Below are 23,301 nucleotides of genomic sequence, written 5' to 3'. Positions count from 1 at the left end.
TAAATCTTTCCCTTTTTACAGAGCCAGTGTTCAGTTTATATAAAGTGGGAAAATACTCTATTAGGCCCATGGGACTGCTCCAGCTACCCCTGAAGTCAGAAACGACAGGGGAGCCTTTGGCTTCTGTGGTGGAGGAAAGAAACCTATAAGCAGTCCTTTTCAGTAATATTCCCAGGGGGAAAAGCAGAGAGGAAGGTCTTTCATCAAAGGCAGGTGATGTGTGCGTGAGCCGGGCAGCCCTTGTATGAGAGGCACCTTCATTCCTAGGCGGGAAGGGTGTGAAGGCTTCCATCCTCCAGCGCAATTTGCTGGCTCTCGCCAGGTCTGTTCTCACCTCCAGATACACATTTGCACCAGAGCATCCAAACAGGCTGCCAGCAACACTCCTGCGGATGCTGTTCTGCGTGCAGGCTGGTGCAAGTCTTAATCACGGCAGTCCAATGGGTCACCCAGCTCCAGGTTGGCTTTTAACCTGCCCTCCGTGGAGCATCAAACTGGAGGTGCTATAGAAATTTTCCTTCCCCAGGCATTGTGGATGAGCAAGGGCAGCACTCTCTGGTTGGAAGAGCACACCGACAGCTCTGGAGCCAGCCACGGTGCCAAGCAAGGGGATTCAGGGTAAATGAAAACCTGGTCCTGTGTGACTTTTGACCAGGCTTTGATGTCATTTCAGCAGAATAAAGCTGGAGTGATTCCAGTGACTTTGATGTGAGTAAAATCAGACTCTGAAACTCTGCTGAACAGAAAATAACCCGTATGTTCCCGTCTGGGTGGGTGTGCAATGAGTTAGAACCCCTGCATAAATCAGCACAAGCTAAATAGGTTATTTCTGAAGCTGTAATCAGAACAAGGAGTCAGCCAAACCACATCTGTCTCTTTTAATTCATTCCTTCCATTTTGGGGACTTAGCCTTTAGAAACAGCTATCAGTGATTACATAAAAGAGATTAGCTAACATTTCTGCATAAATCAAGGCCAACGCAAGATGTTTCCTGCAGGCATTGCAAAACCCACGGCTGGCAGAGGACAGCGGTGCAAGGGCTGGGTAGGGCCAGGCAGAGCTTCACTGCTGCTCCGAGCCGCCCCGCACAAGAAAACACGTGTGGGATGAGGCATGGTCTGCCCCAGGTTCACGTGGTGGGTTTTTTTAATGCGAGCAGGTTTTCTAGCCAAGATACATGACAGAAACAATGAAAGAAGAGAGGCACAGGAGTACCTTATTGTAGACCAGATTTCCATGTGCGAATGCAAATCAATCTTGTTGTTAAAGAAAGAGCCAAGCCAGAATGTGTTGCAGCTACTCTCTTAGCGCAGTTGCTAACAAAGTGTCTTGATGTGAACACTGTTGTGTGACTCAACAAATCTTTTTGTTTGCTTCTTCTTTTTTCTTTCTTCTTCATTTCAATGTGATTTCATCATTTTTGCTCTGCTAACACGAAGGGTGAGGCTTAGGGTCACGGAGTTGGAATTTCCCTTCCAGTGTTGTCTTACTGCTTGTCTCCTATTCTTTCTTTTTTAGCAGATCTATGCTGAGGTTGGTGGGGAAGGCTCAGCAATTCTTTCCCGTTTGATCTGCCCTGGACTTAAGTTTTTTACAGAGAGAGTGGTGAAGTACTGGAACAGGCTGCCCAGAGATGCTGTGGATGCCCTCTCCCTAGAGGTGTTCAGGGCGAGGTTGGATGGGGCCCTGGGCAGCCTGATCTAGTATTAAATGGGGAGGTTGGTGGCCCTGCATGTGGCAGTGGGGTTGGAGATTTGTGATCCTTGAGGTCCCTTCCAACCCTGGCCATTCTGTGATTCTGTGGACTGGAGACCATCTTCCCCTGTGCTGTCCTTCCACTCACCATCAGTATGTTCACATCCAAGCTTTCCTACCAATCCTTTAAGCCAGAAACACCAAAAGTAGTCTCGAGTTTTTCATTCTTTCATTTTTGAGGAATTGAATTTGAGACACTGCTGCTGAGTTTCAGTGCTGCCAAATAGCAGGAGGTCTGTTAGCTGCTGAGTGCTCACTGCTTCTCAGAGTCATGGTATTTGTTGCTTAGAGTTCTGCTGAAAACGTTAGGAAGGCCTGGGAAATGCTGAAAAGAGAATGTATCACTTAGAAAGAAAGGAGTGTGAATCTAAGTTCAATTTAAGGTCGGCTCCTTAAGGATGATGAAACCAGCTACCTAAAAGCATTTAGTGCTTTTAGGTAAAAAAAAAAAAGAAAGCAAAAAGGTCCCCATTCCCTATTGAAATGCAGAGGAAATACATGCCCAGGAATATATCTGAAAATGAAGCTGGTTATCTCTCTTCATCCTTTGATCTCAAGTGTCTTTTGAAATCTGGCCTCCAAGTGATATGCGCAAGGATGCATGAAATCAAGCACTGAATCTTTATCTCCTCTACTTGTGCATCTCTGCACTGTGATTCACAACACAGATCCATTCTTCTCCAGGCCTATTTCTGACTCACAGTGATCAAGTCCCAGAAATAAGGATGCTGAGCAGCATCACAGAGTGGGGGATCGCCTGATGGCAGACACCCTCATCTGCTCTGGGCTCATCTGTCTGGGCTGCAGCTGCATTTGGCTCTGGATTCTCCCCAGAAGTCTGAAGAAAATAAAGATCTGCCCCTGATCCTTGACCTGCATCGCAGACCGTGGATCAAGTCATTTGTCAGCTAGCACTCATAGAGAATCTGAGAGCTTCTCATGCTGGCAGTGCATGAGTGAGGAGGGTGCCTGGAGAGACAACTGCTGATGTAGTGAAGGGAAATCTGAAGTTTCCCCTCTGCTTTTTCATGCATAACAGCATCTTTATGCCTCATTTCCATCTTCACAGCTCCTGCAATTTACATAATGAACATTTGCAAAGCTTGAGATCTAGGTTCACTTTGTATCACATTGACTGTAGATGACCTTCAGCATATCATCAGAAAAGTTTCCCAAGCGGTTTTCCCAAAGGGTAAGGCTATGAAACATAAGACCATCAGGAAAGGAGAAAAGGAGAATAAAATCAGATTTTGGAGATATCTGCCTTTCAAAGATGTATTTTCTCCAGCAGGGGAAAAAAACAGAATTTAAAAAAGGAGTTTGGGACTTAACAAGTAGCTTCTTTAAAGCCAGTATTGGTAGACACCCAACAATAAAGTAATTTAATTAGGTTTGCTTTTCCAGATCTGCAGAAAGAATATTTCCATTGCAGAATGCATTTGAAGAAGTGTTAAATTCATAAAAACTAAAACCAGAGAGACGGCTTTATTTGCATTCCTTCATAAACAGTGGCTGTAGATGAGTGTATCCATTTTGGCCACCTCATCAGGTGCTACAGCATGAAAAATCTAATGGCACGTATGAGGCAGTGGAGGCAGAGATTGAAGACAAAAGAGGAATCTCAACCTCAAAGGTCAGAGCAGGGCATCAGGGTACAAACAGGCACCTGCAGCCTGTTGTGCCTTTGTGAAGGTGTCAGGTGCAGCTGCGATTCCTCCTGCTAGCAGTGGGCAGTAAGCTGGGGATGATAAAGCAGGAGCTGGGGAACTGAGGCCCATTTTCTCTGGCGCCCCTCCACAAAGCTCTGCTCTCATCAGCCCCTGTCTGGTGGTCCTGGCAGTTGTATGGCTGCTGTGCTGTGTGTGTGGCACAGCGTGTTACACCAACGTGGAACAGTGGCAGAGCAACTTCTCCAGTTGTCATTTGGGTGACAGGTAAGCACAACTCAGGGATAATCTCTAATCTAATGAGTGCCTGTGAGTTGTCTTCCACTGTTTGTGCTCTCCAGCTGGTTGTTGTTCACTGCAGTAACAGAGGGTACTTTGAAAGAAGACATGCCTTTTACAACTGACTCGAGGACTATAGAATTACTTTATATGGAAAATTAACTGAAAGTTGAAATAGAGAGGCTTATTTTGATGATGAAGGAAGGAGCTCATGTTAATTGTCATAAGACTCCTCAGATAAAATGGATGTTATGCACCAGCACGATAGGTGTGCTAGGAACGGTCTGGCACCGTTCTCATCACCACAGACAAAGTGTGTAAAAAGTACTGCTCTAAGCAATAAGCACAAGCTGGTAGAAAGAAAGAATTTTTGATTCCTTTGTTCTTTTAGAATGGCACCTTGTGTGTTCTTTCTGGGCAAGCATGTGTGTTTACCTGCTGCTGATGCGTGGTTGCTGTCAGCTTGTATTTTCTGGCCTCTCATGTATTGCAAGTTTATCAGTGTATCCTGTGTGGCTTGATGCTACCCCTAGAAGGTCAGCTGCAGCTTGGTGTTCCTTACCAGCTTCTTTCCTTCAGTGTGGTCTGGCTTTCTCTCCAATTGTTAGCAGAAGAGAAGTTCAGAAGACAAGTTGCATGTTGCAGAATTTCAGCCATGGGACCAAAAGTGAAATGGAGCTGGTGGGGAGGGGCACCCAGCTGAGGTCCCTGCAGGAGGGATGCTTTCTCCTTCCATCTTTTATTTTTTAATGATACCATATAGTGTTTAATAATTCAATATATACATAATCCAAAATAGGCTCACTAATTAACCTTTGTTTTGAGAAATTTAATTAATGCTTAGTCTCCGTTCAGACTCTAAACAGTTTGGAGTGGGAAAGGTGCCACGGGGAAAGTGTGACAGAATATGTTCAGTATTGAACACCTTCAATTATTGAAGCAGAAACGTGGGCTGGACCAATTAAGGAGAAAAAAAAAAAAAAAAGTTGTTATACAGTCCTGTGTGTGCTAAAATAATTGCATGTGGTGTTCCCAAACTCTCATCCCGCAGCAGAATGGTAAAGCATTAGGCAGCTACATGGAGGAGGGAGTCTGGCCTGGGAGCATTTTTTTGCTGCTCGTCAGGAAGCCCTGAACCTGGAGCTTGTTAAGCTGGAAGGGAAAGGAAGGAACCCCAACTCTGTTGCTGGCAGTGCTGCCCACCCTGGCTGGGTAAAACTGGGCTCTGCATCTCATTCTGTGTCCCAGAGAGATGATGAATTTTCTGAAAGGTCAGATGCTGTGCTGTGACTCACTAGCACTAGTCCTCTGCAGCCCAACTGCCTTCAAAATACATCACTGTATGATAAGAATTTTCTCCAAATGCTCAAGCTTTAATATTCTTTCCCAGCTGAACTGTAAATAAAATTATTTCCTAAGAGCACTTATTTGAGCTTGATTATTAAATACATTGCCAAAATCTGGTCGGTTAATATACTGCCTGCTACTTGAGCTGAAGTATCTAGAAGACAAAGAAAGAAGTAAACGAAAAGGAAATCAACATTTTGCTAAATTGCATGTTTTTAAAAATCCCGTAATTGAGGCTGCTACTTCATTTCCATTTGTAAAACAGATTGAGTTCCCTTTCCATCTACTAATGGATTTGGTTTATCTCTGATACTAATTGCAGCATTTGCGTGGCTCACACAGGCTGCTCGTTACAGGACGTTGAGTAAGGAAAGTCAAAGTGCTGCAGCTGTGCTGTGGGGTGTCATTTGGGAGCAGTGATCTGCATTGAGCTCTGCTGAACTTCAGGCCCTTGGTCTCCTTCCTGTGGCTCCAAAGCCTGGGTCAATCAACTAAGATAAACTTGTTAATTTGCTGTCAGGATTATGTGCCTCAGGTCTCACTTGAGAAGCAGTGGGAAGGTTCAGGTGATAATAAGGCGATACCAGACAGTCTGGATGTTTAATTAAACTTGGCCGTGCCCTCTTTGACCTGTGATGGGCTGGAAATGTCACCAGAACAAAGGTTGCTCGTGAGGTTTGCAGGTATACCTGTGCTTTGCAGGGTTTGTGATGTAGGTGGGGGTTTGCACCATTTTTCGTCATGTTTTCACATCACCTTTGGGAAGGGAATTGTGTTCTGAATCTCTGGGGGGAAAGAAAACGTGTGTGTGTGATGAATAAACCTTTTCTTTGAATCTGCTATAGCAGATGAATTTGTGTGCTTCTGAATGAAGCAATGTGTGTGATTCTGGATCTCATGGTAAATGGAGAAAACACACTGTTAACATCCTAGCCAGTGTTCAGCTTCTAATCAGCAGCAGGGCTGCTCCCAAGCTCAGGTACAAACTGTGTGTGTTGCTGGGTGGGAGGGCAAGCAGCTTTCCATAGCGTCGTCCCCAGGAACGTGGGCTGAACCCTCAGCAGCAAGCAAACCGAGGATTCACGTTTTGGCTTCCATTGTTTCAGTCTACGTTTACAAACAGAGGCTTTATTATTATTTTTAAGGCGCTCCTGAAAGCAATCCATCAGATTCCCAGGGAGTTCAGCGTGGCAAAGGAAGCCCCAGCTACAGAGTCGCCTTTGTGGAGCAGGTCTGTGGGCGCTCTGCCATCCGCGCAGCAGGAGGGCGTTGTAATAATGACACCAACATCTACCAGATGTCTTCTGGAGGATTTTGTTTCAAGATGCATGGCTGCTAGTTCACAAGAGTGCGTGGGGGGTTTTCTGCCCTAATATACATGATTTGTTTAAAAACTTTGCAGGTGTTAGAATTTTTATTGAAGTCAGAGAGCTGAGAAATTATATACAGTCGGTGAGGTAATGGCTTTCTCCTCTCAGATGGGTGCAGAGAGTATACACAATCTGTATTGAATAAGGGGCAGCTGTGTTGCCAGCACAATTTTATACATCTGAAAACTAATCCCAGCCATACCAAGTCAGCTTTCTGTTCCTGCAAATCCTTGCGGACAGCAAGAAAATCCACCGATTGCTTGCTGCTTTCCTCCAGAAGCTTTCAGGGCAGACCCTCCCCATGGCTAGTAGTGGTAGGGGACCTCTTGGTGCAGCTCTGTTTGAGCCAGCACCACATCTGGCCAGCTGCAAAGGAACTCCAAGCCCCCCAGCTCTTCCCACAGCCCACAGCCGTGCCCTGACAGCTGTAGGGAAGAGCTGGGGGCATTAGGGCTTGCAGTGGCTTTGGGGAGCAGGACAGCTGCTTCCTCTGTCATCACATCATGCAAGGATTTTGTTTCTTTTCCTCTTTCTCTGGGCTTGATTCAGCCTGCTGAAGCTGTAACCTGTAGAGATTTGAGATTTTTTTTTATTGTTATGATTTTTATATAGGTAGCTTGTAATGTCAGGATATGAGGTTGAAAGGGCAAGTCTGAGTCAACCCTCCAATGAATTCTAAGTATTTCCTTTCTACGTGGATGAGATCCAAAAATTTATCGTGGTTCAATAAGCCCCACTTATTTCTGATGCTCGTTCACATAGACTTTGAATCCTTTGTGTCTGCAGAAGAGGGCTGGTCATTTGGGTTCAGCACAGCTCTTTCCTGAGAGCCTGGGATGTGCAGAGTCAGCAGGGGAAATATTTTGGGGTGGCAACTGAAACAGGCCATATTTCTTTATATTTTAGTATATAAAATGTATATTTAAATAGTATATGTGCAGAAGGTGGTGCAGATTGGGGCCTCTCTGTCAGGGCCCCCTGCACCCAATCGTTGTTCCTTCTGTGACCCTGGGCTGGGCATGTCCAATAGGGTCTCTCAGCTGCCTGAAGTAAATATTTCCCTATTTCATTCCAGGATGTCTTTCCCCCTACCACTGAATTTTGCTCAGCATAATGATTTCAGGGCACCACTTTCAATTTCCTCTACAGGGCCAAAATTAATACTATGTTATGCCATAGTGCAGCAGAGCGAGGCTTTAAGCATCCACCAACAGTATGCATATTTCAAAATAACCTAATGGCTTCTAAAACCCAATACTGCTAAAAACCACTGCCACAGTCCACAGTAAATATCTGTGGTGCCTGCCTGAACTGCACCAGTGGGAGAACAATGCTAGTTGGTGCCTGTCACCATCCAACATCTGAGTTGGAAGAGGTCTGCAAGGGTCATCAAATCATTGATTGAGAGGTGCTGGTTCTCGTTTTCTGTCCATCTGCATAGGGCAGCTCACTTAGGGGCTCACTTTCTCTGTCCCCAGGCCTGGTGGGCAAAAGTTAAGGATTTCAGTTTGTGCCTTTCTGCTCATGCCTTGCCCTTTACCAGGGAGATCCTGTTTTGTTTTGAGAAATACTTTTAGGTGATAGAAAGAGAGGAAAGTTCATCAAAACACTCCGTTGTAACTGGGGTCCTTGTGGCTGCCTCCTGCTGTCTCAAGGGAATTTTGGCCATCTACAGCTCTTCCTCTGTGGCTCGTTGCGACCAAACAGCACCACACAGACTCAAAATGGTGACAGATGGGCAGGTAGAGGTCAGCTGGCCATCCTGGTTTATAAGAGCTCTTGCTCACTGTGTTCCAGAGCTGCTCAGGCTTTTCATTCATTTAGATGCTGGAGAGCTGTGCTTACGTGCTGGTGTGGGCTGCTTGTAGGAGCAGGAAGCCGCTCCCTTTATCCTCGCTTGATCTTTGGGAGTTAAATATGTGCAGTGCCCTTGTTGGCAATAAGAGCGTCACAAGGGGTGGGGGAAAGAAATGTTAACACGGATGTTTACCTTAACTTCTTGTTTTGTGTGGACTAGGGAAACTGGGGAAGAGAGGAGCTGAGGAACACAGTTCTGCAGAGCAGGGAAAAAAAACTCCCCGAAAGCCTGCAGAGGTTGTGTCAGATTGGATCTGTAATTCTCTTGATTTTTGCAGCGGCTTTTCTTTGTCCTAGCATTTTCTTATTGCTATTTAAGCTCACCATTCTATTAAAAGAGAAAGATAATTGCTTTTTCTTTCTTCTGCCGGAGCTCCTCAACGTGATTAAGATATGGAAAACAAATGACTGGATGTAAGGGTGATGTAACGGGTAGAGACAAGCCAAAGGTCACTGTGGCCCAGTTTAGAAACCGTGGCACTTCTCCAGGATCTGTTTCTCTTAATGCGGTGATTTGTTTTTATATATTGCTCTCTATAATTATCATCACGCTATGTTCTCCCTGGCTCTAGGTTCAATAAATCCAGAATTAGTCTATTGAAGTCAATGTCAGATACATTTGCTTTAACAACCAAACTAGGTCTTAGTCTTGTTTATCCTACTGTCGCTCCAAAATAACTCCACCAAAGTAAATACATCTCTCTCAACAGGGTTTTCTGAAAAGCCCTTGTTGTGCTCCTTGGCTACCCCTCCCCCCCTTGTGCTGCACTGTGTGCTGCAACACTGCTCAGTTGTTCATCTTGCTATGGCTTCAGACTCAGCCTTGCTTTAAGCCCATCTGTGTTTGCCCACGCTGAAGGAGCAAGGATGTCTTGGTTGGAGCCATCTCCTCTGTGCCATTGGCGATGCAGGCTGGCATTTAGGTGCAACCTAAACTTTTAAGGCAGATCTTCGATCGGACCGGAAGGTAATACTCTTGAACTTAGAAGATTTAAACCCCAGATTTATTTGTAATACTGGGTCTAGAGACAACTTTTAAAAGGCCGTGAGATCCCTTGGTTTCTTTACTGGGCTGCTCTGGTGAGCCACACAAGGCTGTGGTTCTTGGGAGCAGATGAAGGAGCTGACTGCCTCTGATCATCACCAGCCAAGCTGGATCTTTAACTCATGTTTATGATCTCCAGCCACCAAAGCCAGAAACAGGGCGGTCGTGTGCGCTGATCCCTGACTGTGTTCTGGGGTCTCAGCTGTCATCCAGGGATCTGAGTGCTGAGTTTGGAGGTGAAGGTGGAGAGGCTCAAAAGAATATGGTTAAATTTGGGGAAAGCCACAACAGCTCTGTGAAAACTACAAAAGGAGAGTAAGAGGGCTGTGAATATGGGAGGTGATGCTGAGGGCTGGGGAGGCAGCGGGCGAGCAGCCAAGCTGAGGTTGAGAAAACCTCTGCAGGCTGGAGAACAGCCACACAGCTGGAAGCCATCAGGGCCGTGGTGTGGGAGCAGGAGGGCAGGCACACGCTGCAGTGTGATGCTGGGTGCTGTGTCGGTGCTGGCAATGCAAGGGCTTGGCCGTGCTCAGGTTTGCTCCTACGTGAGTGGGTGGTCATGGCGCTGACCTGCGGCGGGCTCTGGGAGTCTCTTCTATCTATCTGATAGGGGAGTGTTTGTTTCTGATAATTTGGTGGATTTTTTGTGTCGTCGAGGGCAAACATCAGTTTTCTTCTTTTCCTTTCTCAGACAAAGACACTGCACGTCTAGGGATGCCCAGAATGCTCAAACTTCTCTGCATTTTCCACAAACTTTCTATTCGGTAGATGTGCAATAATTGCTCTTCACAGTTATATGCTGGTACTTGATAAGACAGCTGCAAAAAAAGCTATTTTCCGATTTTCAGATACAGCAGTTTATCTCTAATGTGAATTTTTACTGGCAGTTAAAGAAGTTCCTAGAAAACTGTTCCAACTTCCCCCTCAGTACTAAGATGGTAGGAGGCAGATAAAACTTATCATCTACTAATAACCAGCAAAAAGCTTAGAATTTTTTTTAGCTGTAAACTGGGGCCGTTCATTTTTTTGAAATGACCACAGATCACCTCTACTCCAAGCAGAGGATGGTTAGCCCTACCAAACCCAGACTGGAGGATACAGTGTTTTGGCTGAAAATTTGAAACCTAAAGATTTGGGGCAAAAGACTCCCAAAATCCATACTTTTGATTTGGAAATGTCATTAAGAGGGGATAAAGGAAAGTGCAGGAGGACTTCAGGCCTGGCCATACATCTCATACTATCCTGCAGCGCTCTCTCAAATGGGAATAAAATGTTCCATTGCCATATGAGGGATGAGGTAGGGCCTGGGAGCTATTTATTGTTACACAGACACTGATTTTTCCATAGGAAAGCAATCTTTTTCTCCTAAGATTTTAGCTGGAAGAAGAAAAAATTGCCGTAAAACCTTGCATGTGCTGGCTGTGTGCATTGCTTCAGAACCCAGAGCTCCTGCTCCCTCCCTGAGTGCCCCAAACCAGCAATATCCTACTGGCTTCTTCTCCCCATTAAAATTCAAAACACAGCCTTTCTCTCCATTCCTGTTCTCAGATGACATTTAAACCTGTCAGCAGTTACAACTGGTGTCATGTAATCTCTGTAACCAATGCAAAAATTGCTCTCTTGCTTCATGATGGCCTCTAAAAAAAGAAAGCGCAATGGAAAGAGGAGGTGAGTCTTCCACAAGCACTCCAAAATGCCCATCTGCTGCTTTCTGTATTTCTTGGTCTGAAAGCATTCCCACCACTCCTTCTCTCGGACAGCAAAATAAACCTGCTCCATAGTTAGCAATCTGCTGTCCCAAAGTGCAGAGAAAGAGCTTGGTTTTGCTGGATCCCATTTGGCCATGAGGACAGACAGCCCATTCCCGTTGAGCCTCAGATGAGATTTCTTCCACGCATAGTTCAGCACATTGGAGTGTGTTTCTGGATAAATATTCCTCAGACAGAAACAGTTTCATGTCTGCACACAAAGCCGAGCCGGCGAGCTCGCAGGCACGCGCTAATGCTGCCTGGAGCTTTGGGTGAGCATGCAATCACTTCAGTTGCTTTCTTTGCTCTGGGCGTAAGTTTGGCCACCGGTAAACAGTAACGTCGTATTGTTTATAGAAAGTGCTGTGGGTGATGGACGGTCCTGCCCGCCTGTTTCCGTTTCCCTGTGATTAATGTATTCAAGCCTATAGCCATTTGCTTTTGTGAACTTCACAAACAAAAACTTGATGTTTTGGTACCGAGCTCAAATATGAGAACAATTTTATTCTCGATGCCAGCGTTTGTGATGCGAGAAGTGAAAGGCATCCAGAAATGCTGTGTTTTCACGGAATATTCTTCGGTCCCAAGATATAGCATTGTTCAAGCGTTACAGAAGCAAAAGCAATCCCAGTGCCTTGAAAGCTTTTCATTCTGCCTCTGCTTCACGAAAACATGACTCAGGGCCAAATGGCTGATTGTATCGTATGATGTAACAAGGAGTTAGAGAGCTTAGCAGGGAATTAGAATAATGTGTTCTGTGTGTGCCTGTGTGAAGGGAAGGGGGGGGCACAGTGGTTATTGGAAAGCTCTAAGTCTTTTTTGCAGCTATACGTTATTCACTTGCAAACCTATCCCTTGTTAAAACCAATGGGATCTGGTGTGTGCCAAGCTCCTAGCTGCCCAACTGAACCCAAGGTCAAGATCTTTTCATCTCAATTAAAGGCTGCAACATCCTCCTTGCTGGGGTGTGGAGGAAGCGAGCTGGGTAGGAAGGAAAGGACGAGCAGTGAAACCCCTCTGGGAGGGGAAGGAAGGATCTGGCCTGGCCTATGTCATCATAGCAAGCTAAACATCTAGGGACGTTCAGAGCTTTCTGCTGGAGTGGGTGTTGTGCTGCCAAGAAGTGGCTGGTGGTGAGGTGTGAGGCTGCCTGTGCCGCTGGCGGATTTTGTTTTGCTTTCTGTCTTGGTCCTGTCAACAAGAAAAGGCATTAATTGTAAGTGTGAACTCCAAGACGAGAAAAAATCAAAGATGACCCATGTGCCTGGAGGCATAAAAACAGCTATGGAATTGTTCAGCTTATTTAATGAAATGGAGCAGCACAAAGATGCAGTTAATGTATAGATTTATATATACAAATACAGCAACACTGGCACTCAGCTTGCTGCAAATTCTCAAATGGGGAAGCCTGTCTCCTCTTGGCTATTAGAAGGAGATTTGGGACAAAAGGTCCCATTGGAAACATCCTGCCTTTGTTGCAGTGCTGTTCTGGCAGAGTGGGAAGGAGTCTTTGGCACACTGCTCACAGCCTGAGGCTGGCCATGCTGGGTGCCAGGTTCCTAGGGTCTGGGCCTATCAGAACCCATGTGCCCCTGCCCCTCGGGTACCTGGGGTCTCGTAACTTCATGTATAACTTCCCATAACATTGGAGGAGAAATCCTTGTCCCCTGCTGTATCTGCAGGATAGACGGGGCTACAAGCTGGGTCTGCTGCTGTTTGCTCCCACTGCCTACATTCATGTATCACCATGCTTCTGTGTATCCATGCACGTATACCAGCCATGGGAGACTGTGCCATTCCTCCCCGTGCTGGCAGCACACTGGTGTTCCTTTTCAGCTGGTTATCTGCTTGCAGGGTGAGCAGGGCTGTCTTGCTATGTCTCCTTCCATCTCCAGTGATTCGTAGGAAAAATGAAATGCCTGTGTTGAACTATATTCAATGCTCATATCTGAAACACTGGGTTTGAATGCCAGTGCAAGTCATTAAGTCCTTAATTTTCTCTTTAATGGATTTTCTAATGCATCTGATGAGTAAATAGATGCTCAATAGCAAATAGAAAATTCCATTTGTAATCTTGGTCTTGAAACGGCCATAATGTTGCCATTATTTATGTTTACAGAAATCCTGCAGACTTCCTGGGAGGTGCAATACATGCAAATGTTAGGATTGCTGGGACCCAGACACGTGCAACCTCAGCCCAGGCCAGTGTCAAAGAAACAAGTCGAGTACGTGCTCTGTTTTAGGAGCATGAATCACAGAATCACAGAATCACAGAATCACCCGGGTTGGAAGGGACCTCAAGGATCATGTAGTTCCAACCCCCCTGCCTAGCAGGGCCACCAAACACACACATTCAGATCAGGTTGCCCAGGACCCTGTCCAACCTGGCCTTAAACACATCCAAGGACGGGGCATCCACAACCTCCCTGGGCAGCCCGTTCCAGGGCCTAACCACTCTCCTTGTATAGAACTTCCCCCTAACATCCAACCTAAATCTTCCCTCCTTCAACTTCGATCCATTTCCCCTAGTCCTGCTGTTGTCAGCCCTTTTGAAGAGTTTACTCCCCTCGTGGGTGTAGGTTCCCTTCAGGTATTGATAGGCTGCAATGAGGTCACCCCGCAGCCTTCTCTTCTCCAGGCTGAACAAGCCCAACTCCCTCAGCCTGTCCTCATAGGGGAGGTGCTCCAGCCCCCTGATCATCTTAGTCGCCCTCCTCTGGACCCTTTCCAAAATCTCAATGTCTTTCTTGTACTGAGGGCTCCACACCTGGACACAGTACTCCAGATGGGGCCTCTGACTTCAGATTGGCTACAGCTAGACCCAAATGTATGTCGTGTTTGCACAGAAAGATGATCCAGAAGGAACTGACTGCGCAGGAGCGGTGGGGCTGAGATTCATGTAGGTCTGCAGGAAAGGGCCAGCAGAAGGGCCACCCCATGCAATGTGTGCTGCCTGATGCTCTGTGTGTTCCCACTTTGTGCAGGTGCTGCAATCTCTGGGCAGCTTCCTTCTGCCAGAGCTTCCTGCCTGGCTGCTCAAACAATCTGAGCCTCTCGGTTTGCAAGTACCATGTTTGTGCAGAGTAATGCGATTACACGCTCACATCAATTTGTGTAAAGTTGGCAGCGTCCTCAGTGAATATTTTTGTACCTCCAGCTTCTAAATGGTATTGCTCTTAACAGCAATGTATCATCATTAGTAGCGAGACTTTAGTGGATGCACGAGCAAAGTGTGATATTACTTCAACCTCTGAAAATACTGTGTGATAATTAGTCAGGCGTAGGTTCACTGTGCTTCCACATTACTTGGTAGAGACTAATGCAATGCCATGAGCAAGCTTTTGGTTACAGGGCAGCTGTAAGCCCAGCAGTGCAGTGCCTCCCAGACACCTCTTTTGGTGCAGCACCAAGTACTGACACATCAGTGCCTGAGGTGGGAAGCCAGCAAGATGAACCAAAGCTCCAGTCCAGTGCTCCAGTCCAGTGCTCATCCCAGACCTTGATTGATTTCTGGGTCTCATCCTGGAACTGTTATGAGGAGCAGCAGTGCTGGCTGTGCTGCTCCCTCCAATAGTGCAGTTATGTATTAATAGGGGACAGCGCTGGCAGCAGGGAAGGGTAGCAAAAGAACACATTTGTCTTGCTGTCCAGCAAGGCACGTAACAAATAGCAGTGCCAAGTGTAATCCTGCTTTGGTTAGAACTGTTACTTTGGTTTGTCATCGTTCATTGTTCGGAATACAGCTGCTTAATGACAGGATGTGGGAAATGAAGTTTTTTATGTCCTCGTGGACTTTTTAAAATAAAAAATCCCAAACAATGGAGGGGAAGGATGCGATTGCACAGAGCAGTCTGACTGTGCTGAGATGCTGCAGAGATGGAGCTCTTGCCCTTCACTTTAAAAATAACCTGCTGTGTAAACCAGGGCAGCATCCACGCCGCAGCTTTCTTACACTGCACAGCTGTTGCAGCTGCCCCTGTTCAGCACTTGGGTTTGATAAGAAGTGAAGAATAAAAGACAAATGCTGTGGATCTGTGTGGGACTGTTGCTTCTCTGCAAGTGCCCTTGGTCCAATTCAGCTAGCAAGTGGTGTGTTCTTACCAGAAACGGGGAATGGAGGGAACTGGCTGTACAGTCTGGGGGCATGTGGAAGCACGAGAGGGACCAGCTGGAGTAGGGGCTGTTCCAATGCTGTTCTCATTTTTGTGTTCATTTTAATAATGATCTTCATTTTTGTACAGGCTGTGATGTGGGTCCCCCCTTTGCATGTTCGTTGCTTATTCCTGGCGGTGCAGAACGGCAAGCGGGCACATGATCCCTGCTCCCACTGGGAATTCTTTTATCTGGGTGCGCTGTGCATTATGTAAGCAAATGGGGAAGCTGATGGGTTTGGTGAGAGACGCTTTTCATCCAGGCATTAGACTAATTTTTGGCCTCAAATAGCAGGCACAGCCCTTGAAGAACCACCAAGGGCTGGGATGCAGCCAACAAATCTGCATAATTGCCAGCCCATCCCCTGCTTCGCTGTGCCTCTAGAAATGTTCTCCCTCCTCCCCTACATACATTTGTTAAGCCCTGTCCTGAGCTGTGTGAAATCAGTGAGGAATTCGCCTGAGGTTCCTCTCTGCCAGCTCTGGCCCAGGGCTTCTCAGCAACGTAAGCAAAATTAAAGGAGGTTCTGGGGCTGGGATGAAACCACCCTGGCTTGTGTACAAGGGCACACAAGGGAGAAGAGAAGAATGGTGATGCTGAACTTTCTGCCCTTAGTGCAGTAAGAAGGGCGGGGAGCTGCTGAACCTCCAGGCTGTGGACTTCCCATATCCCTAGAATTTTCCGTGTCTTACAATCTCAGCTAAACGCCATCTTTTTAGGATTATTTGTTACAGTCATTTATTAACAACAGGTCACTGCCATGCTCATCTCTACTCTCTTAGTTATAAACTTGTTCTCTTTTTTCCTTTTTGTGTCCCTTGCAAATTTCTACTTCCAACAAGCCTACTGTTATCTCACTTCTGCTATTTTAAGTTCTGTGGCACAAAAACGCTGACTCACAGAAAGCCGTGTTGTAGGAAATACTGGCTCAGCTGAGGAAATAATTCTCCGTTCATTCTTCCACCATGTGCTTTGGTTTTGTTTCTGTCCTTTTTTTTTCTCCCTGTCTGTTGATCTCATGTTGTGCCACACATCTAGCACTGTGAAAGATGGAGAGCTATTTCTAATACACACGGCACTGGTCAAATGTCTTTCCGTATATACCCTGGAGTGTTTTATGTACCTGCTAGAAATGTTACACCAAATGCTCACATAGCTCATAAAATTTGGTCTTGTATTGGAAATGTTTTGTGGAAATACGCTGCTTAATCTACTGCAGCGGCTCACAGTTAATGTTGTCAGTGCACATCAGAGGTTGTGAAGATTACAACTGGTTCAGAGGAGTATGATACGTTATCACAAGTCCTCAAGAATGAAGCTGAGAGAAAGGAATGTTCCACAAAATGTAGATAATTGACAAAAAAGGGGAAATTCAGGAGGCTCAGGCAACGTAATCCTTATCGCTGGACCCGTGTTGATGCCATGCATCACTCTGAGATAAGTACCTGCACGCACCATTTCAAAGCTAAGGGGCTGTATAAAACAAAGCCTGATCCATGCTAGGGTGTGCTTTGGGTGTTGAGCACGTGGGTGAAGAGCAGTGAATGTCTAGGATGAAATTCCAGCTCGTGGGGTGGGAGGGGTGGAAGGGGGAAAAAAAACAACCTACCTCCTATTGACTTCACAGTGGCTTTAATCGTTGGAGTAAGTTGCCTAATAACATACTGCAGGGTGTGCTTTGGCCGTATAGTTCACTTTATGTTTAATATATCAGAAAATGATGCTTAAGGTCTTCTATATGTGGATATAGCTATCTACAAGAAAACAACTGATGTCTATAGCATAAGAAATTGAAAAGTCAAGGACTTCTGAAAGTACTGATTGATATTTTTGGCGATATCATCAGCAAAACCTAATTAGAAGATGGTTTTCCACAATTGCTGTCCTCTGTACATAAAGTATAGCCCTCCTATAAATAACATCGCCATCTTTAAAATACTTTACAATAAACACTAATTTACCCTCAAAATTTTCTTGTGAGATAGATAATTATGTGTTAACAATATCATCATCATTAGTAGCTGTGTTAGTCCTCTCTTTTTATAGATGGAAGCTCATGCACTGATAATAAACAACTTGCTGAAGGCCACATGAGGAGCCTTTCAGGACTCTGATTAGAGAGCAAACAGTTCTGGCTCCCAGTCCTCTGCTCATGTGGAGGAGGAGAACAACGCAGTTATAATGAGAGAAAAGCAGGAGCTCAAGTGTTGGTGAGAAAAAGGAATCCTCTTCAAATTGGCTGCATTCCTGCGCTGCCAGGAAATATTAAAACATGATGTGATAGTGATGAAGGTAAATATCTAGGAGATTTTGCGCCTTTTGTGCTTGTACTTTTATTTAGCAATTGTACCACATAATGTAGACTGTTTTGTGAATCACCATGACACTTAAAACACCAAATTTTTGCAACCACATCCTGGTGCCATGAGATAATCCGTTTTGATCTCAAGCTGCAGCCAGGTATGTCTCGCTTGAAACTTCAGAGGTGTGTGATAGCTGCCAGTACCGCACCCTTTTTCATAATGTTGTTAAAATAAAACAAGTTTGGATTCGCTTGGCCATTGCAGGATGCGAGATGGGAGTTAGAACTCTGCCATGAATGCAGCTTTGCTGTGACCGTGTGGCTAATGGCTGCTTCAAGGATCTCAAAGTGGTGAGCTTCCATTTCCCTCGATAGCCACCGTCCTCTTATGCCAGTAAACCCACAGCCAGATGCAGTGGGAGCAGCTCATTCCTTCTATTAAAGCCAACGAGATTTCAGCCCCACTTGTTTAAATATCAGGTTTAACCGGCACTCGCCTGCATATCAAAGGCAGTATGGTAATTTTTAGGAGGGAAGGTTTGCCCCAGTATTGGCCAGACTTGTCCCTGGTCTCCCTGTTGCACAATGTGCTGCTGAGTCACTGTCGTTTCTCACCCAGTAAGAGCGTATCACTGGGGCTGTGTTCGTGCAGCACAGGGTAATACAAAGCACGCTGTAACCGGGAGACTCTTTGCATAAACAAGAGCTAAAAATGAACGAAGAACATTCCTGGGTTGCTCGTATTTATTTATGCACTGCCATACATGGCAAGTTTCATTCTGGCACCTAAGCTGCATGGTGGACTGGGCTCGAGCTTGCTTTTCTGAACTCGGTAATCTAATTCCTGCTGATGTTCTGGCACCTCACTCGGCCTTTAGCTCCGTCCCAGTCTGTAGAAGATTTATGGTCAGATAATATACAGATTTAACACAATAGCATGGGTTTTATTATTTGCTGGAAAATGTTAATAAAAAAAACCCTAGTATTACAGACACATTTTAATCCCTGAAGTGATTTTCGAGTAGAATGCATGAATTATTAATTGTTGTTATTGTTATTACTGCAACACATACCTATCTCACAGGACACTGTGAGGATTAATTAATTCTTGTAAAGATGTAAAAGGCCATATAGGTGTCAAGGGTTATGACTAAAGTGCTTTGAAAATGGAAACCCCTCTGTGAGTGCCAAGTATTATTATTTATGGAGTCCAGGCAGTGTGCTTGGTGCTGTGCAAACACCGGTCCAGTTATTGCAAATATTTGCTTCTATGTGCTTAGTAGGCGGAGCACTCACTGTTGCAAGTAATTTCAGCTATTTTAAGGATATGCCTTATAAATATGGCTGTGAGAAGACTTCCCAGAAGTTGAGGTGATGAGACCATGGAAAGCAGCAGCACGAAGCAATGCCCTGTGCAGGCTCGTGAGGTGTTCACTGAGCTGGGGCCATAGTAAAGTAAGAGAAAATGGAACAAAATGGAAGGGGTAAGGTTATTGCAGCATACATCTGCCAGCATGCACTTCACAGATTCTGCAGGGCAGAACATGCATGCAGGTGATCACCAGTGCAGTGCGCGATAATCGAAAGTGAAAGCCTGGCACGCTGGAGTTGTGACTGAACATTTGGTGAACAGGAGACCACAGAAACCTTCAGCCAGATGACTTCAGCTCAGCATGTTGTCGCTGCTCGGCAGATGGATGGGAAGGCAGTGTTTGCAGTTTCTGTGGGCCAAACAAGGCACACTTGAGGGGTTTTCCTTCCCTCGTTTCTGGGCTTATATCTCCTATTGCTATGTTGAGGATGTTTTGCAGCCCCTCCCACATCCTCCGTCAGCGCAGTCCTCTACTTGAGGACCCTTATCTTTCCTTCTGCCTCAGGCTACGTGCATGCTCCCATTCCCCCTTCCTCCACCCACTGTTACTCCTTATCTGCTCCTAACTAGGAAATAAGTCCTTCCGAGTACAGAGAGGTTAAACTCCTTTAGACGCACGGACACATCTGAGATGATAACACAGGAAGGTGCGAGTGAATCTCTCACCACTTCTTCCCCCCCTTCTTACGTTTCCCGACCTTCAGCAAACAGCTCATGTCTTCCTTCAGATGACAGCAACCTTCTCTGAAATTCTGGTGTTGGACTTCATAAATTTACTGCATCCTTAAAGCCTACGCACCAGCACTAAGAAGAGAAAGTTGTCCACTTTGCCATCAAAATTATTACAGAAATAAAGGTTGAGCACTTTGCAATTACAAATATGCTGCCTAGCTTTCTAGAGACTTCAGTTTCCTCATACAATTTAGTCTTCTTAAAGCAAATGGATTGAAGGCCCACGGTTTTCTCAGAATGAAATAACTTTGCGATGCAAAAAAAAACCCAACGTGCTTTCTGCAAAATTTAAATACTATTCTTCTAAAACAAAGGGAAGCCCATGGACATGACCCTAAAAAATGAGCACTGTGAGATGATGCTGCACCCAGAGACGCACCCCGTCTGCTTTCATCACGATGTCATGGAGCAGAAGAGTCCCATTGACTTGGAAGTTGCAGCTCAGGTAATGAAATGTGCCTGCGTTCAGCTGAAACACAACCTTAGCTCTAGAGTTGGGACGAGTGTGATTCTCCAGCAATTTTGAGATATTAAACAAAAAGAAGCTACGTTTGTGGCCCGTGCGTCCACAATCCTATTGTGTCAGGCCTGGTGGAAGTGCATTCTGCAGAAAGACGGTGACATGAAGGTCCTGTTTTGGCCATTCTGCAGAAAGATGGTGACATGAAGGTCCTGTTTTGGCCATTCTGCAGAACGGTGGTGATGCGGAGATCCATTTCAGCCCTGTGTTGGTGGGAGCCTCTCGCAGGACCTGGTGCTGCAGTGGGGCCCGTGGTGGTTGGCGGTCACTGCAGTGCCAATGAGCGCTGGATCAATGCCCGAGAGTGTGAAATGCTGTTGCAAAAGCATTGTGTGATGGAAAGGACTGCCCAGTGATGAATGTGGTTCTGATCAACAAAAAGATAAACAAACCTGCAACAGAAATTATGAACAGCTTCATATTCTAAAAATGAACAGCACGCAGGTAGGAGACGTTATCACTGCGGAGGATTATTTTTATTCAACAAAATGAAAATGGGCACGGGCGTCGAGAGGTGCCGATCCTCAGGCCCGGTTCCTGGTGCCACGGGAGCCAAGCACACCGTGAGCGCCGCAGTTACACGGCGCCATTCACATCTTTCCTAGACAAACGCCGAGGCCCAACCGGCCGCGCTGCCCGGGCTCCTGACCCCGCGGCCGGCCTCCCCGCCCCGCTCCCCTTCCCGCCATGGCCCTCAGCCCTCCTCCCCTCGCGCGCGACGCTGCGCCTGCCTGGAGCGCGCGGGCGCGCGAGGAGCGAGCGGGCGGAGGGGAAGGGAGGAAGAAGGAGGAGGAGGAGGAGGAGGAGGTGGGGGCCCAGCCGCCGCCCCCCGCCCCGCCGCAGGTTTGTTGTGCCGGGCGGCCGCAGCAGGCCGGCACCGCTCCGCCGCTCCCTCCCGCTCTCCCGTCCCTCCCGGCGGCCCCGCTCCCCCCGCGCCCATTTCCGTGCGGCTGGGCACCCTCTCCCGGCGCGGAGTGTCTGAGAGCCGTTGGCTGCTCCGAGCCGTTTGGCTCCTTCCCTTAGTAACAGCTTTCACATTCTGCCTCAATTCCTCCTCAATCTAAATCACACGCGCGCACACACACAGATATTACTTTTTTTCCTCCTTCCTCGGGACTTAATCTCTAATCCCCCCTCTTTCCCCACCCTCCCCTCCCCCCCTCGCTGGCTCTGGATATAATTTAATATAACAGCGCTGTTTGGGGGGTGGGGGGGGGGGGTTTTTTTTTTTTTTTTTTTTTTTTTTCTTCCTCCTCCTCCTCCTCCCGTGTGTGTGGTGTTTTTTTTTTTTCCCCCTTTTTATTTTTATTTTTATTTTTTTTACCTCTCGCCGTGGACTTAAAATAATAACAATAATAATAATAATAAAAAAGCGATTATCCATCTCGGTGTGTACACACACAGACATGTGCCCGTCTGTCTCTATGGCCGTATAAAAACAACCGCGGAGGAGAGGCGGACGCGGGCGGATTCCTCTCGCGCCTCCGCTCCCAGGGAAGGGGAGCGTCGCCGCCGCCGCCCAGGTAAGTGCCGGGGGATGGGCGCCGCTTCGGGGCCGATCCGGGGGGCTTCGGAAGCGGCGTGGGGGTGCGCGTGGCTGCGGGGTGCGGGGTGGTCCCCGCGTCCCTTCCCCCAACCCGCGCCGCCGCTGGCCGCCCCTCCCCCCACCGGGCCGCGTTTTGGGGAGGTTTTTAGGGGGGAAACGCAACGTTGAGGCGTCGGGGGTGAATTAAATAAAGGAGCCGTGGCGAGGCGGGTGTCGGATCGCCTATTTTTAGCTCGATTTGTGTAAAGAGGAGCGCTCCCCTCCCCCCGCTCCTCTCCGTACATATTTACTTCTGGCGGAGGGGGAGGGGAAAGGGAGAAGAGAGAGAGAGAGAGAGAGAGAGAGAGGAGAAAAAATAGATTAAAAAGGGGGAAAAAGGCATCGAACCGAGCTGCGGAGGTACGGGGCCGGGAGGGCGGCGCGGGGGTCCGCGGGGCCCGGCCAGAGGTTGGGGGGAGGGGCGGTGGTCCGGCCCGGGGCTGCGGGGCCCCGGGAGGAAAGTTTGTGGCTGTGGGTGCCGCACGTGAGCGGTGCGGGAAGTTGGGCGCGTTGGTCGCGGGGAAGTTTAGGAGGGAAGTTGTGTGCGCTCTCCGGTGTGCCCGGCCGCCTCGAGCTCCGTTCGGTGTGAATCAGGGGCTGATGTCTGAGGTGACCACGCGACGTGCTCCTGTGTGCTCAGCCAGCTGCGGTCGGGAGGAGCGGATTTGGGGGCCTTCTGGGCTGAGCGTCCCGTGGCGCTGAGCGTGGATGGGGCGTTTGGTTGTATCCCGAGGGCTCTGCTGTGCTGCTGGGCGCTACCCCTGCTTGGGGGCTTGGTGTGGGGCCTTGGCTTGTGCCAAGCCAGCCTGAGTCAAGGCCCAGCGCCGTGAAGTTGGGTTGGGGCCTTCCTTTGGGTGCGTTTGTGTGAGCGCTTCTTTCAGAACATGTTTTGTTAAGGCTTGGTCTTGCAAATCCTTTTGTATGTCTTTGAACTTTGGTGAGCGTCTGTGGAGGAGAGGTTGTTCCTGGGTTGTTCCTGCTGGCCGGAGAGAAGAGGAGCTGTGCTGTTTGATGGGTTGGCCATAGGATGCGGGTGGTGCACTGTGCATCAAAGTAACAAACTTTCTGTAGTTTCTTGTAGCCATTTATTTTGCTTTCCTTTTGGGTAAGGCCCAATGGAACAGCAGTGTCTTAACATCACCTGGGACCTTATACTGTTACCGCTGTTGGGTTTCTTGGGGAGTATGGAATTGGCTCTGTAAAAACAAAGGCTGGTGTGGTGCCATGCCTTGGGAACGTGGTGCTAGAGAGCGCCTGGAAATGTTTGCTCCTCTCTCCGTGGGATGGAAGTGCGATGTGAGAGTATGGAAGGAGTTGGGTTTGACTTTCTTCTGATGCTGTGCACGAGTTGATAATTTTTTCTTCATATCAATATGCACAGCCGTAGCGTGTGTTGATAGCATGAAGAATGTCATGATTACAGTTAGGTTCTCTTTCTTAAGCTTTTTTTCCCCTTCAAACAGGTAGTCATGATTTTTTTCTCCATTTTTGTTAATATAGGTGTTTTCAGTTTTTGCTCTCTATGGTAATTATTGATGTCTGTGCAGTGCTTTGAAGTTGTAAGGCATCA

At 47.1% G+C, this 23,301-nt stretch overlaps 1 protein-coding gene across 4 annotated transcripts in view; it reads left to right on the top strand.

The window, feature by feature from the left end:
- Positions 1–21,454: 21,454 nt before the first annotated feature.
- TBL1XR1 (TBL1X receptor 1) overlaps positions 21,455–23,301 on the top strand; it is an 85,239-nt gene continuing 83,392 nt past the window's right edge. For 2 of the 4 annotated variants that reach the window (XM_042820288.1, XM_042820285.1), the window contains exon 1: positions 21,455–21,669. The gene's annotated coding sequence lies outside the window, so the exon portion shown is untranslated. Of the gene's footprint in view, positions 21,670–22,017; positions 22,092–22,321; positions 22,341–23,301 lie in introns of those variants that run through there. The other 2 variants (XM_042820286.1, XM_042820287.1) reach the window with 2 other exon arrangements.

The sequence above is a fragment of the Centrocercus urophasianus genome, unplaced genomic scaffold (assembly GCF_019232065.1).
Source record: "Centrocercus urophasianus isolate 14NV4802_14NV808 unplaced genomic scaffold, USGS_Curo_1.0 seq_19, whole genome shotgun sequence".
NCBI classification, from domain to species: Eukaryota; Metazoa; Chordata; class Aves; order Galliformes; family Phasianidae; genus Centrocercus; species Centrocercus urophasianus.
The sequence above is the reverse complement of the archived record's forward strand: the minus strand, read 5'-3'. Positions and strand labels throughout refer to the sequence as shown.